This window comes from Danio rerio, chromosome 5 (assembly GCF_052040795.2).
Source record: "Danio rerio strain M-AB ecotype USA chromosome 5, GRCz13ab, whole genome shotgun sequence".
In the NCBI taxonomy this organism is placed as follows: Eukaryota; Metazoa; Chordata; class Actinopteri; order Cypriniformes; family Danionidae; genus Danio; species Danio rerio.
The window spans coordinates 70,189,235-70,214,522 of record NC_141025.1 but is presented as its reverse complement, the minus strand read 5'-3'; the positions used below and the strand labels follow the sequence as shown (position 1 = coordinate 70,214,522).

The window sequence follows — 25,288 nt, the reverse complement described above, 5'->3', positions numbered from 1 at the left end:
GAAAGGTGATTTTGAACGTGGCATGGTTGTTGGTGCCAGACGGGCTGGTCTGAGTGTTTCAGAAACTGCTGATCAACTGGAATTTTCATGCACAACCATCTCTAGGGTTTACAGAGAATTGTCAGAAAATGAGAAAATATCCAGTGAGTGGCTGTTCTTTGGGCGCAAATGCCTTGTTGATGTCAGAGGAGTATGGCCAGACTGGTTACAGCTGATATATTGTTTCTTGTAACTCAAATAACCACTCGTTACAACTGACATATGCAGAAGAGCATCTCGGAACGCACAACACATTGAACCTTGAGGCGGATGGGCTACAGCAGCTGAAGACCACACCGGGTGCCACTCCTGTCAGTTAAGAACAGGAAACTGAGGCTACAATTCGCACAGTCACCAAAATTGGAAAATAGAAATTTGGAAAAACTTTGCCTAGTCTGATGAGTCTCGATTTCTGCTGTGATATTCGAATGGTAGGGTTAGAATTTGGCATTAACAACATGGACCATGTCCATCCCTTTATGACCACAGTGCATCTATCTTCTGATGGCTACTTCCAGCAGAATAATGTACCATGTCATAAAGCGAGAATCATCTCAGACTGGTTTCTTGAACATGACAATGAGTTCACTGTACTCAAATGGTCTCCACACTCACCAGATCTCAATCCAATAGAGCACCTTTGGGATTTGATGGAATGTGAGAGTTGCATCATGGATGTGCATCCGACAAATCTGCAGCAACTGCGTGATGCTATCATGTCAATATGGACCAAAATCTCTGAGGAATATTTCCAGTACCTTGTTGAATCTATGCCACGAAGGATCAAAGCAGTTCTGAAGGCAAAAGGAGGTCCAACCCAGCACTAGTAAGGTGTACCTAATAAAGTGGCCTGTTAGTGTAGATAATTGATAAAAATAATATAAGACATTGTGATAATACAGCAATTTATCACAACAACAAAATTTAAATACATCATAAGCCTACTCTCTGATTATTTTCTACATTTTGTCTCATCTGCAGTTTTTCCATTCTCCACTGTTTCACTCTGTCATTGGTTCTGGTTTGCATTTTCACTCAGTATCGGTGTGTAGCTGTAGGGGGTGAACACAAGCTGAAAAAAGAACCTGAGCTTTTATTCTTACTGTATATGTCTGGATCTTATTCCTACTGATCGCCGCACTGTGTGTATTTCACCCTAACTTGAAGCATCTCAGTAGTGTTCATACAGCAATGCAAGGATCATGTTGCTTATATAGGGGATTTAAACAGGCACCCAACACTAAGTTATCACCCCGTCCTGTCACATGCTTGGGCTGCAAACATTAATGAGACTTGCAATTTTTCATCCAGCAGGGCCATACATTTCTCATAAATTTACTTTCTAGGAGGGTTAATTGTAGCTGATTTATTGTAGTGTTTGGTGGAACAGAAAGGAGGGCAATACAATAGTCAAGCCTGCTGGTTATGAAAGCATGTATTATATCCTGTATTACTGACTGCTGACAAAAATCCCCCTGAATCTAAGTCTTCGGATTTGTTTTCTGTCTTAAACTTAAACTCTGAAATTACCATTAACAGTTGAAGTCAAAATTCTTCGCCCTTCTGTAATTTATTTATTTCATTTTTCTTTATGTTTAAAAGAGCAAGGAACTTTTCATAGTATGTCTGATAATATTTTTTCTTCTGGAGAAAGTCTTATTTATTTAATTACGGCTAGAATAAAAGCAGTTTTAAGTTTTTAAAAAAACATTTTAAGGTCAATATTGTTAGCCCCTTTAAGCTATATATTTTCACTGTTATACAATGACGTGCCTAATGACCATTCATTCATTCATTTTCTTTTCGACTTGATGCCTTTATTAATCTGGGGTCGCCACAGCTAAACGAACGGCCATCTTATCCAGCATTTGTTTTACACAGCGAATGCCCTTCCAGCTGCAACCCATGACTGGCAAAGCTTAATGACCACAACTTGCCAAATTAACCTTTAAATGTCACTTATAACTGATTACTAGTATCTTGAAAAATATCTAATGAAATATGATGTACTGTCAGCATGGCAAAGATAAAATAAATCAGTTATTAGAAATGAGTTATTAAAACTATTATAGTTAGAAATGTGTTGAAAATCTTCTTTCCATTAAACAGAAATTGAAGGAAAAAATATACAAGGGGGCTAATAATGCCAGGGGGCTAATTTCTGACTTCAACTGTATATACAATACAAAGTATTTTCTTTAGCTGTTCATAGTACTTAAATATCAGGCACCTGATTGGTTGTCAGTTTCCTGTTATCTAGCAAAACATTCTACAACCCAATCTTATTGGAAATACATGGCTTAGCATGCATTTGTGTAAAATGCATTGCTTTGGGTATGTTTTGTTGCACATTTCAGATTTAGTCAATGTGAGCGTATCTTTTTTGCGAACTTGAAATTCACTACTTTGGGGTATTTTTTATTTATTTTTGTTATACGTGTCAGATACTAGGGCTGCACAATATACTGTTAGAGCATCGATATCGCAATGTATGCGCAATAGTCACAATGCAGGATTAGATTAGATTATTTATTTAAGATGAAAAGATATTATTATTTTAAAATAATTTATACAATGATGACTAGGTTATTTTATGATTGATTGTTCAATTTCTGTACATGAGTACTGTTAGACCATCCAGACGACCATAAAGCACTGTATATTTTACTTTTTTTCTTTGCTCTGTCATATTTGCATATGCTTGTAATGTATAATAATTTATGCAAACGCACTGCAGAGAAAAAGACTCAATCATCCCAATCTATCTAAATGAATGAAATCTTTCCAAATAGAGTTATTCAAATCTTCTGGTGGAAAATATTTATAATCGCAATATACAGTTGAAGTCAGAATTATTAGCCCCCCCCCATCGTTATACAATAACTTGCCTAATTACCCTAACCTGCCTAGTTAACCTAATTAACCTAGTTAAGCCTTTAAATGTCACTTTAAGCTGTATAGAAGTGTCTTAAAAATATCTAGTCAAATATTATTTACTGTCATCATGGCAAAGATAAAATAAATCAGTTATTAGAAATGAGTTATTAAACTATTATGATTAGAAATGTGCTGAAAAAAATCTTCTCTCCGTTAATTAGAAGTTGAGGGGGGCTAATAAATCAGGGGGATAATAATTCTGGCTTTAACTGTATATATGGCAGAAAAACAAAATATTGCAATGTCAGATTTTTTTCCAGTATTGTGCAACCCGTATCAGATACACATCCTTTTTTTTATCGAACATTTTAGATTTTGAACTATATACAACAAAGCCTGAGAAATATCAAATATAATAAAAGCAGTAATAGTGCAATAATAGATACAAAATGAGGATTGAAACATATGTTATCTGTACAGTCTCTCTTATATACTGACCAAAATTGTACAGTTTTCTTATTTTGGCTGTGCTATATTCCAAACTAATAATGTCCAGTTTCCAAGAAAGATCAACTGGAGTACACCAATTTTTTTTGGTTTTCTTTTTAAAAATTTTAGTTGATTGAACATAAAATAACTTGAATGTTCCTTAAAAAACATTTGGAATTGTGTTAGTTCAACTTACTCTAAGTAAGTAGATTGAACAAACAGCAAAAGTAACTTTTTGAGTGTAGATGGATCAAGTTATAGTTTCAGAACTGTTTTTCGCAGCAGTCAGAACAATGGACAGAATTCTTTATCGGTTGATAGATTAAGCAGAATTGAATGTATTGGATCACATTGGGTCTGAGTTCTCATCTGATCTGATAGGGTACACATACTTTTTGCATGACAATGCAGGGCTTGTACAGATCACACTCTAGCGAACCACTAACCAAAACCCAACCAATAGTGTTTTCAGAAGCAAATGTAAGAGAAATATGCCTCAAGTTTTACCTTGATTCTACATAGCTTTACTGTTGTTGTGGAACTGTGCTTCTTTGGTATTGAAATCAAGTGTTCTGCATCAAAACTGTACAAAGGTAATCCACTGAGCAAGCTGATCATGCTGTTATATTGAGACAGATAGGTTAGGCAAATGTATTCGAAAAATTAAATCATTGACAGTTTTAAATCATAGACAGTTTAGTCATTTTGTAGTATTTATTTGGTGTTGTGCAAAGAACTGCATATAAATAATCCTTTATTTATTGATAATATGTCCCTATACTAATATGTCATTAGTGTGGAAAGGAACAAAAGTTGTTGGTGTCGTATTTGTCCGTAGTGTTAATTTTACCTACACTGTAAAAAAAAAAAAAAATCTGGTTTCCACTAAATTAAAGTTATACAAAGTTTGACTTAACATTTTCAATCAATTTGATTAATACAAATTGAGTTGACTAGAATTCATTTGATTCAACAACAAAAAACAAAAAGGCAGCAGTAATGCAGCAGTCATTTTTACAGTGTAGAAAACTGCAGTCAAATGTATGTTAAAATAATAAATACAAAATCAGGATTGAAACAAATGTGATATACAGTCTTTCCTATATTTGACCAAAATTGTACATTTTTCTTCCTGGCGCTATTTATTTTGACTGCAGTTTCACAAAATATAGAAATGAAGGCTGAAGAACATGTTTCCAGTGGAAATGAACACTGCAGAGCAAGGCTTCATAAACCAAGGTAAAATGTAATCTACCTCTGGCAGTGGTCAAGTGGTCAGTCTAAATTTAAACAGTGTTTAGATTGACAGTTTGTCATTTCAAAAACATAAATGCACTATAAAATATAAAATAAAGTTCAAATTTATAAAATATAAATTCTTTTAAATTGTAAAATAAATTCGATATCAATAATTGCATAACAATTAGGAGAAAAGGTCTCGATTTCATGCCAACTTTGAGCCAACATTTAAGCTTCTTTTGAGGTTTAAGCTTCTAAGGAATCAGCAAGCAGCATCTTAGCAACACCACAGCAACACCCTGACATCCCTCAACACTCTAGAGCAGTGGTGAAAATTGCAAGCACCACTGACATTTTTTTTTCTAAATATATAAAAAATGTAGTTATTTATTTGTCCATACATGAGCTAGAAATGTGCTGAGTGCAGCAGAATGAAATAAGCCTCAAAGGGGAAGAAGGAAAATCACTGTGTGTGAGTGTTATCATCCACATTTCACCCCAGGGGATAAACTTTGTTGCATTTCCATTTCATAGTTTGCATCATTTCATCCAGATTTAACCGCAGAGATTTAACGCAACAGTCTGCTTTATCTCGCCATCCTCTGTCCTGGGTGTCCCTTTCTCCAGATCATATATTTGCGCTGTCTGTCTTCTAGACTTATTTACGACAGATGATAACAGTTGACATCTCTGTCATTATAATCCTCTCCTGTGTTGATGATTGGATCTTACATTTAAAATCGAGTTCTCTGATGTTGGTCTTCTTAGTAAGACCACTAATCTGTCTCTTTGTAAATCATGCTGGAATTTGAAGTTCTGGTGCGTGCGTGCGTGCGTGCGTGCGTGCGTGCGTGCGTGCGTGCGTGCGTGCGTGCGTGCGTGTGTGTATGTGTATGTGTGGTAAATGAGGATGTGTGTTGTCTGGCAGTGAGATTGCTGCTGACAACCAGTTTACCACCGCAGGAGCCTTATCTATGATTGAAAACACCGCCAAACGCTGTGTGTTTGCGGGTGTTTATATGTGTGTGTGTGTGTGTGTGTGTGTGTGTGCTTGGGATGAAACGATATGTTGTTATTCTAAACACTCAAAACACTCCTGAGCTGGGGTCAGACTTTATCTACCTCTACAGCTTGAGCGTTTGGCAAGAGTGAAGATTGTTTTAAGTATCAGTAGCAATGTCATGAATGTTCATGTTGATGATATGTCCTTACACTGTTAAGATACTGGTAATCTCTGGTGGAAAAGAAAGTGATTTATTTATGATGTAAAAGTTGTGGTCTGGTGTAATCTTGAGTCTTTAAAAAGTTGAATGAAGGAATTAAAACATTTTAAAGTAGCGGTACTTCGAATCTACAGCACGTAATACAATTCTTGTCATTTGACAACAAATAGTAACTTGACTTCTAGTTGATCATTTGGAAAAGTGGCAGTAGGTACATTTTTCCAATGAATCATCTGCTGAACTGCATCCCTATCATCACAAATACTGCAGAAAACCGATCGGAACCTGCATGGAAGAGTCATGGTTTTGGGGTTACATTCAGTATGGGGGCGTGCGAAAGATCTGCAGAGTGAATGACAACATCAATAGCCTGATGTATTAAAACATTTGTGCTGCCCATTACATTATAAACCACATGAGAGGGCAAATCTTTCAGCAGTATAGCGCTCCTTCACATACTTCAGCCTACAAATCAAAGTTCCTGAAAGCAAAGAAGGTCAAAGTGCTCCAGGATTAGCCAGCCCAGTCACCAGACATAAACATTATTGAGCATGTCTGGGGTAAGATGAAGGAGGAGGCATTGAAGATGAATCCAAAGAAGCTTGATGAACTCTGGGAGTCCTGCAAGAACGCTTTCTTTGTCATTTCAGATGACTATAAGGTATTTAAGTCATTGCAGAGATGTATGGATGCAGTTAAGTTATTATTTGTTGTTTCTAAAACTTGGATAGGCATCAAGACTTTTGTCAGGTAGTGTACATCTAGAATAATTTAATATTACTACAGTTTAGGCTTTACGTATGTGATCATAAAATATTAATAATAACTGCAATGTTAAATACTAATAGTTACGCAATTGCATTTAGTTGCAATAAGTCCTGCTAAATATATACACAAGCTGTCATATTTTGGCCGAACTACAGATCTGTATGAAGTCATTAATTCAGAGCTCAGAGTTTCGACCACTTGCCCAGTTAAATGAAATATGTTTGTGGTTGCATAGTTAGATGGCCTTTGATAAACCTTAAATGCATTTTCCATACATCAGAATTAATCAGTAGTGATTTCAGCCTGTTTGCTGAACTCTTGAGCACTTTAAAACGTGGATAAGTAACACTCTTTTTAAATATGTAATGTTAACCACGTGTTTTAATATTATTTGCATACAGTGTTTGCGGTGACATTGTTTGAATGAACATTCATGTGACCTTTTTACGTAAAAGTTGTCGCAATGCACATCCTCATTTTATACAGCATATTGAAGATCGCTGTATAAACTTTTTTTTAAACTGTATTTCCACTTCAATTGGTGCATTTTCCATAAAAAAAATTACACTTTTTTATTTTTTATTTTTTTATCAAAAAGTGATATCACATTGTTGTAGTTAACAACACCAAAATTAATGTTAACTCTGCTTCAAAATAACAAGTGTCCTTGTTTGGGGTTGAAAGTGGTGGGTAACACTTTAGTTTGTGCCAATTCTCACTATAAAATATTGGCTTGTTTCCTGCCTAATAGGATATTGGATGTTTATTAGAACTTATAAAATAAAACGATCTTAACGAATCGTACCTAATACCAAAACTACTATCTTAATAACTGTTTTAATAAGCTAAGGAGTTTATTAAGACAAATGTCATAGTTAATGGTTTATTAATAGCCAGAATTGTACCTCAACCCTTGTGTATTGTTCAGATTTACTACCCTTTCATTATGTTAGTGACATATTGTTTTGGCCCATTGAGGTAATGACGTTTTTGACTGCATTTTTTGATGATCAACAGTAAAAATTACATATTTGACCTCTTTTCAACAATAAAAATCACCCAAAATGTAGGATGCATGATTACATGGTGTCAAAAATGTCTTTATAATGTAAGTCAATGGGACTAAAATAGCCACTAACATAATGAAAAGGTAGTAGATCTGCCTATAGTGCATTGTTTGGTTACATTTCAAAGCGCTTTCCCCAAAATAAGATTTACCAAAAGTCATTCCATTTGCTTAAACACAGAAAATGTTGTGGCCAAATAAATGTGGATGAAAACATCTCCGACGTTACACATAAAATGAATATATAATAAAATAAAGTGGGACCAAAGTAGTATATATTAAAATTAGAACTATTATAATTTGTAGTTAAATGCAAAACCATAATAAGGTTACTATAACATATGATTAGGGCCAGACAGAATCTGTGGACATTTTTTGCTATTTCAGCTGAGAATGTTGTAAAAGAAAAACGATTATTATAACTAAAAACTTAAACACCTTTTTAACTTTTATTTAATGTTTACAATGCAAGTCCAATTAGATCCACTTATTTTGGAGACAAAGCAAGTTTCTTATATAACAGAAAATATTACTTTACAAACTGTATCGTAAATAAATCCTATGAACATTTTCAGTCCATGTGAGCCTACATATTATTAATTAAAAATAATATAAAGACAAATAATACAGTCATTCTTGGTTCATTGTCTCACAATTACAAAATGAATTGCATAATGATTTGCACATTTATGTACTATAAATACAAATCTATGTCATTTTTAGATTTGCTATACACTCTTGCATTCAGTAAGAAGAGACCAAACCTAGCATTCACCACAGCGAAAAAAAAAAAAAAAACAACCTCTTTTAAGGTTAGCTTTGGTTAAAGTCTCTGTGTCAGAAGTGCTGTTTAGCTTCATGTTGTAAGAATGAGGTGGTATATTGGAAGGAATCTCATTTTATCTTTTTACACATTCCCCTCTGCCACAGATGAGATATACGAAGGAAGGAAGTCAAAAGCTACAATCCCAAAAATCCACAAAATGAGTATTCTTGAACAGAAATCAGATGTGGCTTTCAAACTTTTTTCGCATTAGTGTTTATTGAATAGGATGTTCAGTGACAACAATGTTGTACGTTCTAGACAAGCATAATGGTGTTGTTTGCACTTTTCATGAGTGGAGAATGAACCAGCAGCTATTCAGGTGACCCTCTCATTCAGATATGGCTCAACAGTGAGGCTATTTTCAGAAACTGAAAAGCACCACAATGTACCTTGTGTGCTGTTCGCCCATCAGAATGGGTTAGAAAAATAGCCAAAAAAAGAAAGCAATTGCATGCTCTAAAAAGGATTGAAGAGAGATCCAACACCGCATAGTCACTAGGTTCACATCGTCCACATGTTTTAGAGTCTGTGTAATACTGAACTTAGATGCCAAGTGTTTTGTTGAGGGGAAATGATAGAGAGAGAGTTTTGATTGTCTTGTGTGAGCATTTGGAGATAGGAACACAACAATAACAGTTGTGATCATTGGAACAACAGCTCTGTTTGTTTTCTTTGTCCAGCTCATCAGTCATTAAATGTGTAGTCAGCATTGTTAGTTGTTGCAACAGAAAAAAGGAATTTTGGTTTGGATTGCTGGACTTTAGAAATGTCTCAAAGAGAACAGCTACAGTATTTATAGCTGATCTGTGTGGGAGAGTAAACACGGTACTTGCATCAGATGCATCTTATAAACACATTTCTCCCTAAAGCCTTATTTTCTGTTCATAAAGATGCTTTTGCTTTAGTTATTTTTCTTTTTCTGGAGCATAAAAGAATATCAATGCTGAAATAGAACTGGTGTAGAACAACTGCAGTTTTACACAGATCATTCATTCATTTTTCTTTGGCTTAGTCCCTTGTTTATTAGGGGTCGCCATAGCAGAATGAACTGCCAACTATTTGAGCATATGTTATGCAGGGGATGCCCTTCCAGCTGCAAGCCAGTACTGGAAAACACCTATACACTCTCATGCATAAACTACGAACAGTTAAGTTAATCCAATTCACCTATAGCACATGTCTAGACTGTGGGGTAAACCCACACAAACACAGGGAGAACATGCAAACCCACACAGAAATGCTAACTGGTCCAGCCAGGACTCGAACCAGCAAGCTTCATCCTATGAGGTGACTGCTAACCACTGAGCCACCTGCTTTTACAGATTTTGTTCAAAATATATACTGAAAGCACCACTATAATACATTAATAATGCAGGTGGTAAAGGGTGTGGAAAAATAGATACGAACAATGTTAATCACAAGTAGTTATGTATAGAAGGTACTGAGTCATTTATGAACACACAAAACATTATCTTGGACAAACATATTAGATGACACTTGAGTAACCTCCAGGTTGGAGGAAAGTCCTTACCCCAGGTGGAGGAGTTCAAGTATCTGGTGGTTTTGTTCACTAGTGAGGGAAGGATAGAATGTGAGATTGACAGGAGGATCAGTGCAGCAGTAATGCGGTCGATGTACTGGTCCATTGTGGTAAAGAAGGAGCTAAGCCGAAAGGCAAAGCTCTCGATTTACCGGTCAATCTACAATCCTACTCTCATCCTGGTCATGAGCTTTGGGTCTTCAAATCAAATCACTTTTATTGTCACATCATCAGCAGCACGTGTGCTATGATGAGTGAAAAGCTTAGGTGCTGACTCCAGACAGTACAAAATAAAGAATGCAAATACAACGACAGTGCAAAATACAGACAGTGCAAATACAATGACAGTGCAAATACAGTGCAAAATACAACAGCATACTCCCAAAAAAACAAAAAAACAGGACAATTTAAGATTGACAGCAATATGTACAATATTGATCCAAAGGACAAGATCTCAGTTACAAGCGATCGAAATAAGTTTCATTCGCAGAGTGGCAGGGCATCACATGGAGAAGAGCTTCTGCTCCTCCACATCGAGAGAAGTCAGCTGAGGTGGCTCAGGCATCTGTTTCGGATGCCTCCTGGACGCCTACCTAGGGAGGTATTCCAGGCATGTCCCACCGGGAGGAGACCTCGGGGAAGAACCAGGACATGCTGGAGAGACTATGTTTCTCAGGTGGCCTGGGAACACCTCGGGATCCCCCCGAAGAAACTAGAGTTTTCTGGGATTCTCTCCTAAGACCACTGCCCCTGTAACCCGGCCCCGGAAAAGCAGATTAAAATGAATGAATAAATGACTTGAGTAACGGAATATTCATAAGCGCTAAATTTAGTAACAAAACCCAAATGCACGTGACTGATTATGAAAACAATGTCAGTTTACAAATTAAATGAGTAAATATACAGTGTTACTGTAAAGTGACTTGTTTTGTTAGTTCTTTTAGTGTTTTCCTGTAAGGAAACCTGGTGTTAACTAATAAATAGTTTTTGATCTCACAGTATAGAGCAAGAAATATTACAAAAGCAAGATTAAACCTTTTTTCTATATACTTTATTAGGTAAACAGACTTAATCAATTTAAATAACCCTCTTTCTCGCTCTATGCACAGTAGAAGTGTAAAAGTACATCTTATATTGACATATTGCACTATATGAATGCAAATATTATGTATAAGTGATGTAGAGTTCTCTATAGTTTTATCAAAGACTTAATGTATTTATAAGATAGAATTTACATTTATGTGGGAATTCTGTTACAATATACTCAACCTTAAGGTGTACATGATACATTTATTCAATTTACAAACACTAATATGTTAAGCTTTAACCTGTGAGATTTCTGTCCCTCCATTTAAAGTCCATTCTATTTAGCCGAAAAGATAAACATTTTGTAAATATTTTTGAGGCGAGGCGGTGGCTGTCGCATCACAGCAAGAAGGTCACTGGTTCGAACCTCGGCTCAGTTGGCGTTTCTGTGTGGAGTTTGTATGTTCTCCCTGCCTTCGCGTGGGTTTCCTCCGGGTGCTCCGGTTTCCCCCACAGTCCAAAGTCATGCGGTACAGGTGAATTGCGTAGGCTAAATTGTCCGTAGTGTATGAGTGTGTGCGTGAATGTGTGTGGATGTTTCCCAGAGATGGGTTGCAGCTGGAAGGGCATCCGCTGCGTAAAAACTTGCTGGATAAGTTGGCGGTTCATTCCGCTGTGGCGACCCCGGATTATTAAAGGGACTAAGCCAACAAGAAAACGAATGAATGAATGAAATATTTGTGAACTATAATTTGATGATTTAAATATTTAAATATATTATTTAATGGAGAATTTACTTTCAATTTTAATTAAAAAAAATTACTTCAATTGTATATAACTTATTTAAAGCAAGCAGGTATGTAGTCATAAATAATAATTTTAAAAAATCACACAATTTTAAGTTTTGCGTTTTTTACTGACTAACCATATCAAAATTGATCTGAACTATGATTTAAAAATGGAGATGCATACCAACCTGTGAATTTGGTGCCATTACACCCCCTTTTGGGTTAGGGGCTAATGGTTTTTAAACCGCTTTTCCATTAGAACTATGAACTATGCCAATAATCATCAAGAGTCAAATATTAAAATCACCATATCACAATTAGTTTTAGTAGTATGACTATTCAAAGCAGTTTATGTGGCTTAATCTCATAATGTAAGTGCCTTTATTCAAGAGAGTCTATGCGCGCGTGACTTGTGAGTAATACGATTCAACAAAAGCCTGTATTTAAAGTGTGAATGTACTGAATTTCAGTGAGAGGACTGCATTAAACAATATACTGTATAACAATTCAATATAATATTTCCTACATTGCCTTGTGGATTGGGGGACAGGTCCAAGTTCAAATCTATTTCATGCCATATTTATCATTTGAAATAATAAGATTTTGATGTCTTCAAAGAATTATTACTAATCACCATATCTTTATGTTGGCTTAAATTATAGCTTTATTGTCATGGTTATTTGCATCAAATTGTGACTTGAGTGTACCGTTACACCCCTAATGGTTAATTGATTTGGGTTTTTTCATTTTGAATACTTGCAGTGTTTGAGGTAAACTAGTTGCAGTGTGATATTGCATTCAGCACATGAGCCTGTGTTTGCAGAGAGGTGTGATTAATGGGGAGATTATGCAAAGTGCTTCACCTGTAAAAGGGTGGTGACCTGCTGTTGTGCTCAAGGGCACAGCTCTGCCCTCGCTCCCATCAGCAAGTTTTCTTTCTCACGGTTAAAAATTGACTGCAGCCCAATGGATGCAGACTTGGCTGTCAGTCAACTGCAAATTGTTATCAAATCTTCAGGTTAATTTGAAGCAGAGAGGCAGGATTAAAGGTACCTTTTTTATTTAAATAGTTAATCACACAAAATTAACATGCGGAGTCACAATGCAAACTTCACTAGCATGATGACAGAGCTACAGTAGTCAACATCTGAAGTGGATCAAAACATCATTGAACAACACCCATTCTTGTCTTTGGGCAATTTAGAATTTTTTGATCCACTTCAAGTGTTGATCCCTCTACAGGGTTCATACAGTCATGGAAAACATGGAAAAGTCTTGGAATTTTGACATGACATTTTCCAGGCTTGAAAAACTTTTGGAAAAACAGAAAAACCCACAAGGTTTTAGAAAAGTCATGAAAATTACATTTACATTTAGTCATATAGCAGACATTTTTGTCCAAAGTGACTTAAGCTGCGGTCACACTAGAGCAGGGGTGTCCAAATCAGTCCTGGTGGGCCAGTGTCCTGCATATTTTAGTTCCAACCCTAATTAAACACAGGAAGTGTTGAAGGAAGTTACAGCTAAACTATGCAGCACACCGGCCTTGTGCTTGCAAAGTTCTGTCGTACGGCGCTGCGAAAAGGGGTTGGGTTAAACAATATGATTAGACATTAATAAAAGTGAACAATCATCTGATGTGATTTCGCAGGTAAGAATTCACCAAGCTTGAACTTTCAAATGCAGTGAAATGCGAAAACTTGCTTTCATTTCTGGTCTGCCGCATTCGCATGCCTATGAATGGAAGTCAATGGAGAAATTGAGAGATTGAGGAGAAAATAGTTTAAAGGAATTTGTTTGTAACACTTCATTTTAAGGGTTCAAAACTATGCAGTAGTTAAGCATTAATAAATGCATAACTAATAGTTAATTTGTTCACAATTAAACATTAGTTAAGAGCAAAAACACTAGTTAAATTAACATTTTATTGTACTGAATTATACATTAGTTATGTGGATATTACTTTCACTTTAGAATAGGGGTCAAATCGCCCTTATTAGCACTGTATTAATGACATTTTAGCCTTAATTAACTACTAGCCAATTCTTGTAAACAAAACTGAATATCAGCTTTAACTTTAGGAGTTGAGGTTAAACTGTGTTTATTTTAGCCATATGATTGCAAACTAACAGTAATTAAACAATTACTAGTGTTTGGTTAATTAAATAGACTACGAATTAAACAAATACATCAAATTTAGCTAAATGTTCAGTTAATCATGAATTATGAGTTTGCTCATGCTTAACTGATGCTTAATTGTGAACAAGTAAATCATGATTTACAAGTTTAACTAAACTTAACTAATGCATAATTCGGGACAATAAAAATGTAGTCAACCATTAATTACTAGTGTTTTTTTTTCTTAACTAATGCATATTTATGAACAATTAACCATACATTAATGGATTTTTTTGGACCCTTAAAATAAAGTGTTAAAGTTTTTGCCAAAATTGGCTCATTATAGGGTTTTCTCAGTCAATTCAGCTGATCTCTGGCTCTGGTGGGAGCTTTTTTTAGCTTAGCTTAGAATAGATCATTAGCATCTCATTCAAAAATTATAAATTTCCTATTTAAAGCTTGACATTCTGTACATAATGTAACTACAGAAAAAAGCCAAGTTTAAAACAGGAAAATTAATAATACTCTTTTGAAATGTTTAAGCAAGATGCTAATGGTCTAATCTGATTCAATGATCTATGCTAAGCTAAAAGTGCCTTGGGTTTAAAATAAGCCTGTGTGTGTTCCTTTAAGACAAAAAACAAAGTATTTAGTAGCCTTTTCATATACTTGAAGTAAACAAACAAAATCATTTTGAGAGTTCATCATTCAACCTAAACAAAGGTCTCACAGACAAAACATTTGCCTGTTCAGCATGGACATACCAGGACACCTGAATGCATTTAACCCATTGAACTCTTCCATTTCAGCTGTTGATATATTATCCACTCTAATATACAGGCTCTCGCTGTATTGCACACTAGTACACACTGTATGTTTGTCAGCTCAGGTGTGTCATATTTGAATTACTTCTCTATCCTGTTAGTCTATGGGTGTTGTATCTCAACACTTGCTAAAGTTAAGTGTGTTTGTGCTGCTAGACCATATAAAGAGATTCTGTATCAATCATGTTTGCAAAATGTAATCACTATGACATAAGCAAACAATCATAAAAACCTTTGCTTGCAGATCCGTAGATCGATGAACATACCTTTGTCATTATTTGTCCATTACAGAAAGCATTTGTCTCCTGTCATGAACTGTTTAAAGTGGCAGTGTTAAAAAGCTTTCACAGTCAACAGACAAAAGACAGCCTGACGCACCCTATGAAGCTGCTTAGTTGGTGTTTTCCTCTCATTGTCTGGGCAGGGCTCTCAGGACTTCCCACACTTTTGCTGTCAGCTGAAAGATGAGCAAGAAAATGAGGTTAAAGTTGTATATATGTCAGGTTCATGTTCAGATTTGTCTCTTGAAGGTCTTTATTTTTACACCACCAATATAAACTCATTCAAATAACAACACAAACTGATTTGTAAAACCACAAAAATGTACTTCAATATATGTTTGGCTGCAGATTTAATGTAAAATGAACACTACTGAGCATGATGATGTTCACAATTTTGTTTCTTTTCAAACTAATGATGGGATATATTATTATCGAAAAATAAAGGAGTATTTTCTTGCAGTTTATTGCGCAACGATAAAAGGCACAAAATAACATTTGAGTGTATAACATGAGTGTACATTTGCAAAAATGTATACTGCAAAGGCTTGTGCATTTGCCATCTGAAACGTGCAATATATGTACTATATCTAGAGAAATGTATTATGGTTTGAAAAAGTTGTGGCATGTATTTATTTATGTATTTATTTATTTGTTTATAATTTTTAAACAGGATAAGATTAAAAGATAATCGGGCCTGACTCAGCATGAATGCTGTTTTTCAGCAGGTTCCTGCTCTGCAGAGCATAAAAACAGACAGACATCTCTTCCATCAATACAGTACAAACAATCACCAAACATATAAAATAGAGAAAAGCGGGCTACCATCTCAGTGGCTACTGCGATAGTTGACCATCAGATGATGAGCATAAGATTTTTTTTTAAAAGTCTCAGTGTTGGAATTGTTTTTAGATGTTGTGGTATCTCTTTCCAGGCTTTTGTAAAAACATAAAAGCCGGTACTGGCAAACATTCATTTGTTACAGATCTGGTGTACCGATCAGTCCTTGTGTTGAGTTTTGGTACTGAAGCACAAAGGGCTGCTGAGGTAGCACTATTTAAAATTTTATAATATAGTTTAATCTCCGTGTTCATAATGAAGTTTTAAAATGTTAAAGCATTAGAAAGTGATAGAGCAAAACAGTGACATGTCCATCAAGAAAGTGTGTTATAGATCTTATAGGCCCTATAACAACAAGCCTGAGGTGTTACTGTGGGTTATTACAAGATCTTTGTCATTTAAAATGTTAATGTTATATATATATATATATATATATATATATATATATATATATATATATATATATATATATATATATATATATATATATATATATATATATATATATATATATATATATATATATATAAAACATCAATGAAGGTACCACATATTAGAGGTCTGCATTAACTTCGTGGCTGTATTGCAGGATCTGTAGGACCCGACCAGATTTCTTGGAGTTCGGGAATAAATTTCCAAATAAAACGTGGTAGCGGTCGGTAACTCTGGTGTAATTTGAACGGGAGCGGGCAGGCTAACAATATAGCGCTCCCGAGTCCCGACATTGTTTCGGAACAGCTTATCTGTGATTTCCTCATTCTTATTGAGTACCAGTGCTCACGACTGTTACACATGATCAGTGCTTTCTGCACATGGTTTTTGTTCACAGTCTGTGTGTGCATCATCTAACGTTCCTCAAAGCAGGCTTTACTAACATGAGAGAGCAACCTGAAGATGCGCTGTCCTTTAGATTGCAGTAGAAAACAGTCGGTTTAGTGTAGAGATGGGAATCCCACATTAGACAAGTCTGATGTATGGGAGTTTTTCATGCTCAAACAAACCAATGGACAAACAATTCGCCTTTGCACAAAGTGATAATACCTCATAGTTTTACCCATTAGCAGTCATAAGACTGAAACCTCAGGTTTAAGGCAGCACTCATGTCTCATCACAAAGGGGAAACAATTGACATTTAGCCTACAATCCTTGCACAACCTACACTTTTATCAGTTATGTCTCTCTTTTGGTAGTACCCAATTTAAACATGAGATTTTGAAAACCAGATCTAAATTTAGCGGGAACGGTCAGGTAGAAAATTATTCTGAGCGGGCAGTGGTTGAACAAAGGCAGAATATACAGCGGTAGCAGTCGGTGCAGATTAAAACTTGTTGATTAAACCTTTGTGGGAGCAGGACTAAAAAATTAGTTCTGCACAGACCTCTTTCCACATGATTTTTCAGACAATACAGATTTAATATATGCTTCAGACGTAATCTTTAAATATGTTGAGAAGTGCATTCTACTGTAGCTACTATATTATTTTTTTTCAGTCACAATTTCTTTGTTAAACCAAACTTTTATTTTTGACTAATTTAATTGTTTTCATCCAAAATTGGTAAAATTTTTATTTCAGGCTGAATTCTGTGATTCCATCTTGGTTTTTTCACATTGATGAAATCATAAGGCCCTACAGAGATTCCATTTAAAAATAGAAATGAATTCAATCAGACTCCTGTGAACATAAATGTTTTGAGTTTTGTAAAAGAGAACTTAATCCAGAAATATATCTGGCTTGTTTTTGTCTCTCCCAGAATAAATTGGTGAGTTTTTATTGGGCTTGAATCAAGAACAAATACTGTATGTTTGAACCAAGTGCTCAAATGTGCTTATCTAGGCAGCTCTGCTCTGTGTCCATATATCATTTTACACCACTCCATATAATAGAAAAAATAAGTGAGCGATTGGCCAGTGCGTTTCTGGTCATGAGTGGAATACTAAACTACATGATTGTCTTTCTACTGCACACTCGCTTATCTTTGCCCATTTCATTTGATACTGATTTTGTTTTAAGAACATAAACTAGTTTTTACCTTAAGACCAAATGGCAGGTCATACAGTTCAGTACTTTCTGTAGCATACAGTCAAATAGCAAGACTGCGGCAGTTATCCAAACGCAATCAAATGACTCACTCAGTATCTGAGTTGACGGCTTGAAATGTGATTGGTTCATGACTGAAAAGCACTAAAAAGTCCATCAGTTGATTGCACAGACGATTGGTATGCAATACGTCAGACCAGAAAGTAGGAAGTTTACCCAACAAGGACAGAAAGAAGGATGGCAAAGAGAAGGAAGTCTATGTTAAAGGGAGGACATTAGGTGCAAGTATAAAAGGCCATTTTGAGGAGTTTAAATACTCTTCCTTGATTCAATTTTAATATGGTCAACCAGTGCGGTTAAAATATTTGCATAATTACATTTTAATCATTCAGAAAAGCAACCACAAACCACATAGTGTTTTGATGAATGCCTATTAGGCAACCACAGCAATCCTTAGTTCTGCATACAATACATACGCTTCATTTTTCCCTTAGAGCCAAATGACGCTCCCTGAACTGCTTTGAACTAATACAATCTTATTTATGTAGATTTGTATATGTTTACAATTTATTTTGTTTAGCTATTAGAGCATAAAAAAGCTTGTATAATTTAAAATTAAAAACATTGAGTCTGCTTGGTTAACTAATTCTCGTATTGCAAAAGACCCGCTTTATTTGCATAAAGTTGAAGGATTTTGGCCAAATCTTGACAAGACAAACACCTACAAACATGTACTTTGAGAACTTTGGTGAAATTTAAAGGTGCTGTATGTAAGTTTTTGACTGTTCTAAAGCATAAAAATACCATAATATGTTTGCTGATGTTTAAGAAGCATGTCAAGTGAACATTCTTGTTTATCTGAAAAACAATGCTGAAGTCAGATAGTCTGCTTTGAAAATGTGCTTTCCGTGCCAGAACGGCTGTCTTTGTTTTGGTTGTTTTAACCCGCCTAATGCCACTTTAGCCAATTATATTTCAGCACCCCTGGTTGCATTTGTGGAAAACAGCATATTTCATTCAGTCCGTCAGAAAGACTCTGAAAGAATGCTTCTGTGACTGAAATGCGACCTCCGGTGGACATTCACAGCCTCTGAAATGAGGCACAGATTCAGAGTACCACATGAGGTGGTTATTAATTACCAAATATTATAAATATTGTGAATGTAAGCATTAGGTGAGCAGGTTACATTGTAACCCCATGTCCTAACAACACGCTACGTGACAAGATTTGCAGTGATAAGCAACTTAGCTTAGTTTAGTTTGCACCAAAAGATTCAAGACAGAAATTTAAATACAGCCATTCATAAGCACAGAATAGTGCACTTACTGCACTCCAACTAAATGGTAAGGTTCATAATCTAGTAAATACATATCAGGGTTCAACGCTAAGGATTTTTTCTACTGGTCCGATCGGGCAAGTGGTTTAGATTTTTACTTGCCCTGCCAAAATTTTAACTGGCCCCACCAAGAAAAAAAGGGAAGTTAATAGCTATTTTTTTGCCACATATTTTAAATAATGTGTCAAAAATAAAGTCTGTGAATCTAGAATTTCAATACTTAAAAAAAAACTGTAAATAATAGTGTTATGCAAACAAAAAGAGCAGTATGGAAAATGTGGAGGTATTTTATTGCAGTTTGAAATTATTTAACAAAAGGTGGCTGACTTGTCAAACTGACGGCAAACTCGCTCACTTAATTTTTATTTTGTCGTGTTGTTCCCATGTAAATGTCTACTGCCAAGACGTTAGAAACAGACATTTTCTGTTAGCCTTATAATTTGATGTTGCCGCCATGTTGCTGTTTTTACGCTTTACTGGTTGTTACCAGGTTTAAAAAAAAATTTGCATGGTCAAATCAATCAGATAAGAGGAACCAGAAAATAATATGTTGTTTACGACATTACAGAGAACGTAGTGTGTAAAGACTTAAAATGCACGCAATTGACAAATAGTCACAGACAAGTTAAACGTTAGTGACAAGGCAGCACTGTCCCAATTGGGCCAGTAATGGTGCGGTCTACTATCCCAAGTGTCTTTCACACTAGCCCTGGGCCATCGGGCAGTCCTTATTGTTGAGCCCTGCATATTAAAGCTCTTTAACGTTGTTAAATGTAGATGCTAAATCACTGAAATGTGTTGGCTTGCACCGAGTTACAGTTCTAAACTTCAATTTTAAATGGTTTATTTTATTTTCAAGATCTGAGGTGAACTGTCTGCTGCTTCTTTAAGTGGTATGGCAATAAATGTCATGTGAAAAAGGCATTCATGCTCACATTATTGTCATTTAACACTGAATAAAGCATCTGAGGTGATCATTGGCAGTTTATCCTGTTGTTCAGCTACAAGAAATAGGAGATGTTTCTAAAATATAAATTTCAGGTGTTCCTATTCATGTCATCAATCTGGCAACATGCGCTTGCATTTGTTCTGAACCAGGTGTGCAATACCTAGTTATAGCACTCGGTATTAAACGTACATACTTGACCTCTAAGTTCTTTCTCAGGCAATCTGAATAATTTTGTCATTCTGATTAGCAGAGTGATAGAGGATCATAAAAAAACTGGCTTGGCTTCGCTTGATGGCTCTCACCATTCAGGATATCTAAAATGTGTCAGTGTTGTGACGTACATGGAAAGTCATAGATTCTATTTTCCCCTGCATGCAGGATGTGGAGTGGAACATCAACAGGGTTTTCTGGCTACATTTACATGTTCACAACCATCTACGGTGTGCCCGTCTAATTCACTAGCTTGACAACAGGAAAATGTGGCAGAGAACCAGGAATTGTTTTAAAGCCGTTCCTCCTCCATTCAGTACACTTGACTGGAAAACATTAATCCTGCCTTACTGGAACTTCCTCTGGAATGGGTGGAGGGAGAGCTCTTTAAAGAGTTCAACCAAGAATCAAAATTCTACCATATTTTACTCACCCTTCACTTGTTTAAAGCCCATTTTAGTTTTTTTCTTCTGTTGGGAAGGGTTGCTAGCTGGCACTTATTGAGTACATTTACATGGACAGAAATAATCCAATTTTGATACGATTAAGACGATACTCTGATTAATTATTAATAATAAATACCATGATTAGTAATCTACTATTATTAACAAAACAGCTAAATTTTTTTTGTTGACTGTAATGTAAGTCATAATTAAACTAAAAAAAGAGATCAGATTAAGACGTGGAGTATTCCTATTTTAATCTAATCAAGCTATTACCATTATGTAGTACATTTCGCTACATTATGCAACGTTTTATCTCAAATAAATAAGACTGACTTCAGCTAGGAGAGCACATTTTTGGTGCAAGTGGGAAGCGATGACTATACTGAGAATTCTGGAAGAAATTGACATTATGAAATGCCTTGACGTTGAAGTGACTTTGCCTGAATGAATGAAAAGTTGCTTGAGAATTTATATTCACTGTAGTCTGTTTGCACGTATGAAATGCTCAAAAATTACATATGGCACCATGACAAAGAGGAACTGAGGAACACCAGAGGAAACTATTGCCAAATGTCAAAAAGTCAAACTATGTACTATAACATATAAAACGGGATCATAAAAGGAGCATTCATAAAGCAACTCATGTAAACACCTTAATCATATTGTCTTATACAGATTAAGACAGATTTTTAGATTACTGATGTCCATGTAAACGTAAACGTCCTACGTAAACGACTTCTTTGGTAGTATTTTTTCCTACTATGGACAAAGAGCATAGAATCACCAAGAGGTGACACTCTAGTGCGATATGGGAAACAGCCACTAGATAGCGCGACAGCCATTTTTAAATAAAATTTCCAATAGAACAACAGCATATTATATGTCTTTAAAATAAACTAATAAAAGTGCTGATGATTGTGATAGTGTTGTATTGTTGTCTTTCAGATTAAATCCATCGTTCATGTTTAAATTAGGTTTTTTTTCATCGTATTAATTATATTGGCAGTTCACTCACTCACTTTATTTTGGCCACAGTGTAATGAACTGCCAGTTACTTTTGGCATAGGTTTTACACAGCAAATGCCATTCTAGTCACAACCCAGTACCGAGAGTACAACCCTCTGCTTGGAAATACCCACAAACCCTGACCAATTTAGTTGATTTGGTTTCATCTATATCACATCTTTGGACTGTGAGGAAAAGCAGAACAAACTCATACAAACACAGGGAAAACATGCGAACTCCACACAGAAATACCTACTGGGACTGAGAGGCAACCGTGCTAATCCCTGAGCCACAGTTTTATTGGCAGTGGTTATTGGCAGTTATAATGGTATTTGTTTTTCTGCATATGATAATTGAAATTATGAAATAATTATATGAAACGGCCCTAAAATGTATTGTTAAATTATTGAAATATAAATCTCATGGTGTACTTAAATTGTGTCATTAATAATCATTAATTATTTAACCATCAGTTGTTCCAATCCTACATTCATTTTTTTTTTCTTTTGGTGACAACAAAAAGACATTTTGAAGGATGCAGGTATCCAATCAGCTGTTGCTGGTCCAAATGAACTTTAAAAGGTATTTTTATCTATACAAAGGGGTAATCTTGGGTAAACGCTTTAAGCGTTTTCTGATGTAGATCTCTAAGGCCCTATTCGTATGTGAAAATGTATCCGATATGAATCGGATGTGTGCCCAAGAAGGTAGTATATGTAATGTAGTGTAAGCAGGTAGATCGGATTTCCACCTGTCAATGCAAGATGCACGTCATTAAAAACCATAGTAAATGACGTCGACTCTGATGCTGTCATTTCAGAACAAACTTTAGCAGAGTTCCAAACTTTAAATCTCATACATGAGGACTAAAAAAGCTTTTATATTGTCATGTTGCACAATTATTTAAGCATGTTAAGCAGAGAGAGAGAGAGAGAGGGCGCAACATCCACCACATTACCAAGATAAACTAATATAAAACTGTTGCATACATCACATGCATTAATCATGCCATGGACATGACAATAAAATGCCTACTGGTTCAAAAAGGATTAAAAGAAGATGGCCAAATGAGAACTTTTCTGCCATAAACTATTGTAAAACAACTAGTCTAAAAAATAAAAAATAAATAAACCCTGTGAACAGATTAAATACAGGAATGGAGAAAAATGGAGCGCACATTTATTATCAGCTGCCAGTCAGTGCCATGTGCATTGTGCCTTTGTTGTGTGCTGTGTAAATGCAGACAATCAGAGACGAGTCACTTTTAAAAGACGATGCAAGCAGGTTGTCAAAATAAAATCAGATACAGTCACTAATTCAAAACTGACCATCAAGATCTGCAGTGTAAATGCACCATATTTAATTGCTGTGAATTGAACATCTTCCGGTTTCTAGATAATGCCATAACAGATGACTGCTCAAGAATTTGCTCACTTATCTGATAATGCTTTGCAGTAAATTGCTCTGGGGTTATTTCATGATGCGCTCACATTGGAAGCTGTCAAGTCTTGTTATTATTCCTGTAATTCCAAACATGATCCACAAATCCTGTTAAGCTCATGTTTGAATGCGCTGCCCATATAATGCAATCAAACAAGTTATTTTGGACTTCAATTTTTATCAAGCATAGCAAGAACTCATACTGACGCCTGAAGGTCTGGGAGCTTAAATGGTCAAGGAGCTCCCACTATGATATATGACTGACAGATTAACCAACCAGTCATGTTTTAAGATTGCTGCACACTCGACTCACAGAAATCCTGTATGTTTAAATCATTTAAACCAATCAGAGGACAGCTGAGGATCTGCTTAAGCCTAGTTCACACTACAGGATTTTAAACATCAGCAGATCGCTGTGCTGTTCACACTACATGACTTGACTTTGTGTCTTTTAATCTCTGTGGTGTTCACACTACGCAACACTCCGTGAACGATCCACAAGAGGGGGGTCACACACTACATGATCTGACAACAACTCATTCCCCATCAGCTCATTCAAGCTACCAAACCACAGCCAATCAAAATTTGAGGGAGGAGTCGTCAGAAAAAGCTGAACACTATTGGCTGCTTGTGTGCTGATGACATCACTGACAGCGTTTCAAGCTTTGGAGAAAGCATTTAAAAACATCGTCAAATCAGCTGATTTATCAGCGCATTGATCACTCATTTGCAAGGTTCCAGTGGATATACAGAGAGTTTTTAATTTTTGTAATTTTATAACTCTTTAAAATAAAACTAACATATTTATAACACCCTGCCGTTTTCTAACTATCAGTGTATTTCTTTCTGACATTTTTTTTTTTTTTTATTACAAAACAGTAAAGAACTGAGCATTTCTGCCTTAAATTACCATATTGGTCGCTGTGACTTTAAATATGTGTGCATTTTCTTGCCTGGCAACTTCCTGCTAACATAAACAAAACTTTCTGATGGCAAAAACATCAATTTTCTTCAGATATCTTTCAAAACAGCATATTCTGTGCTGTTAAATAGCTCCTGTTTGAAAGTGAAAATGAAAGCCAAGACCTTTAAGTGTTTTAGTATCTTAACTACATATTTATAGGCTGTATTACCAAAAAAATATTATATTTTTAGGGTAATAGTGTCATTAAATATGATGCCAAACATTCAAAGCTTAATTTTAATATCTCAATAATAGCTTTGAATGTAAATATGTTGTGACAATATGGCGTTTTATATGAGAACGGTCAGAATTAGCAGTATGGTAATTCTAATAGTTACAGAATTCTAGTTCCACTGTTAATATAGCCTACTCTCATGTCTGTGCTAACGCAGAATAAAGCCAGTGCACCGATGCCCATTCTGACCAATCACAGATGTTTCTGCTGAGCTCCTGAACACACAGGCATTCAGCTCATGCTGATATGCTCTCTCATTGGCTGCAGCTCGTCACTACACATGACCACACGTGGGGTTGAGTCGGCCGACTGCTCTGGAATATTTAGCATGCTGAATGTTGGATTTCCGTCTGCGAGGTGTCGGCGACGCGTCAGCGAGCCTCGTTGATGCGTTGTTCAGTAGTTCACACATAAAGAGCAGCGAGCGCCGAGCACCCGCAGATTTCTTCCCGATCACAGCCCGATCTGTCGGCGAGCTCATTAACTTCCAAATCGGGCTCAAATCAGGCTTAAAATCCTTTAGTGTGAACTAGGCATTAAGTGTGTCCAGGAAAGTGTGACATGCATTTGACATTATTGATATGGTCTAAGCCTCAGACGTCACGCCAAGCACCGCCCACGGACCATTGGCTAAACGACTACATCAAGCCTAATGTTTTTAAACTGCTAATGCTGCTTCATGCTTGGAGGACACATTTGGCTTCTGCATAACAATTGCTGTTA

At 35.8% G+C, this 25,288-nt stretch overlaps 2 protein-coding genes and 1 long non-coding RNA gene across 19 annotated transcripts in view; 2 read left to right on the top strand and 1 right to left on the bottom strand.

Moving 5' to 3' along the window:
- specc1 (sperm antigen with calponin homology and coiled-coil domains 1) overlaps window positions 1-25,288 on the top strand; it is a 183,929-nt gene that overhangs the window by 63,774 nt on the left and 94,867 nt on the right. The gene's annotated exons all lie outside the window — the stretch shown is intronic.
- On the top strand, window positions 1,410-5,281 carry LOC147844476 (uncharacterized). Its single transcript, XR_015492110.1, has 3 exons — window positions 1,410-1,808; window positions 2,899-3,494; window positions 3,673-5,281. It is a non-coding gene; the product is annotated as an uncharacterized LOC147844476 (long non-coding RNA).
- The window catches only part of zswim7 (zinc finger, SWIM-type containing 7), a 191,084-nt gene continuing 178,720 nt past the window's right edge, over window positions 12,925-25,288 (bottom strand). For both annotated transcript variants that reach the window (XR_015489952.1, XR_015489957.1), the window contains exon 7: window positions 12,925-15,280. The gene's annotated coding sequence lies outside the window, so the exon portion shown is untranslated. The remainder of the gene's footprint in view (window positions 15,281-25,288) is intronic.